The following is a 1,422-nucleotide window of genomic DNA, read 5'->3' as shown; positions in this document are numbered from 1 at the left end:
TTGTTCCAACTTTAAAGGGAGTTGGATAAGACTTGTTTCCTCTCTGTTTTCCTTATTTAGTTGTATCGTCTAGCCGTGATGGGGCTATAAGGAGTGGGTAGTCCCGGAGCATTTCAAGCCGTCCCTCCGGAGAAGCCTGAGCATCTCCTCCGGGTTAATTTTAGTGCTCATGTTCCTCTTGTATCGTCGTACCGAGTTGTAGGGCTCCTTGGTACGTTTTAAATGCCCTTTTGTCCCTTTATTTAAGTCGTGCAAATTGTCTTAAGAGCACACACTCTGTAACTTCCATCTCAATTAATTAGTAAATTGTTTTCACTTACCTCCCTATTAACTAACCATCGACACAATAAAGGTCCATTTGCACAAAACTACATTTTCAAAATGTAAACAAACTTAACCTTTTCCACCTGTCGTTAAACACCAATTTCGTATGCGGCTTTCAAGAACCAAGTGCGCGCTCTCGGAGGATCTTTGCGATAAATTCAAAATTTTTCATTTTCTTTTACATAGACCGATATGGGCCACGTTTCGCGCCACGAAAACGAGTAGGGATAAATCGTTTGACTTCCTAACAACCTTCCTTTTTCGGCTGCGGTCCTCGACGAGTACAGAAGCTCCCGTATTAGTTCACGTGGAAAATTTACACTATCGTTTCTTTTACCTTTCCGGATCTCGGACCTACCGTTTCGTAAATTACCACATAGTGACTTATTTAGAAATACCGCATCTTTCTTTTTCGTCGTCCCTCACAGAGGTAATGTAAGATTTCTCTTATCGCTCGTATTCTTATCATTTCGAAATCAGGGACCCTGGCTGAGGCAGAAATAGTCCATTGCGCAACCTGTACCCATCGGGATATCTAGAATTTAACCCTGTTCTACAAGTGGCTGATTCGACACCAGCCTACCAAAGTTCCTACAAGAGGAACGCCTGGACCAATTGACCTCGCCTATCGAACGATAAGTATCCCTTATCTCATAATTCGTATACCGCTTCGATTTTGGCATTACACCCGTCGGGATTTATTGTACAAATTTATTTCCCTATTTTTCCAACTACATTTACCAACTGGATAGTTTCCTCATTTAATTCATTGATCATAATTTATTATTCTGTAGTATATTTAATTTATTATTACAACTTATTATTTATTCTTTCATTCAATTGTAATTAAATTAAGTTCAATGTAAACATATCACAGCTGTGAAATGGCCTTTTAATTTGATATTGTTTCTTATTACCAAATTCATTTTGATTTACTAATTATTATTTATTATTATCATTTATTATTATTATTTTTCATTTTTGAATTAAATTTATTTTGATCAAGGCCTGTCGTTTTCATAATCAGCATTCAGTAGCTAGCTGACAAAAAAAAGCTACTTGGCGCCCTTAACTAGACCCACGACTCCGGCTCTCCTG

The 1,422-nt window shown here is 38.0% G+C and overlaps 1 long non-coding RNA gene across 1 annotated transcript; it reads left to right on the top strand.

Moving 5' to 3' along the window:
* Positions 1-631: 631 nt before the first annotated feature.
* LOC135266709 (uncharacterized) lies at positions 632-1,048 on the top strand. Its single transcript, XR_010334855.1, has 2 exons — positions 632-754; positions 805-1,048. It is a non-coding gene; the product is annotated as an uncharacterized LOC135266709 (long non-coding RNA).
* The last annotated feature ends 374 nt before the right edge of the window (positions 1,049-1,422 follow it).

This window comes from Tribolium castaneum, chromosome 7, assembly GCF_031307605.1.
Source record: "Tribolium castaneum strain GA2 chromosome 7, icTriCast1.1, whole genome shotgun sequence".
NCBI lineage: Eukaryota > Metazoa > Arthropoda > Insecta > Coleoptera > Tenebrionidae > Tribolium > Tribolium castaneum.
The sequence above is the reverse complement of the archived record's forward strand: the minus strand, read 5'-3'. Positions and strand labels throughout refer to the sequence as shown.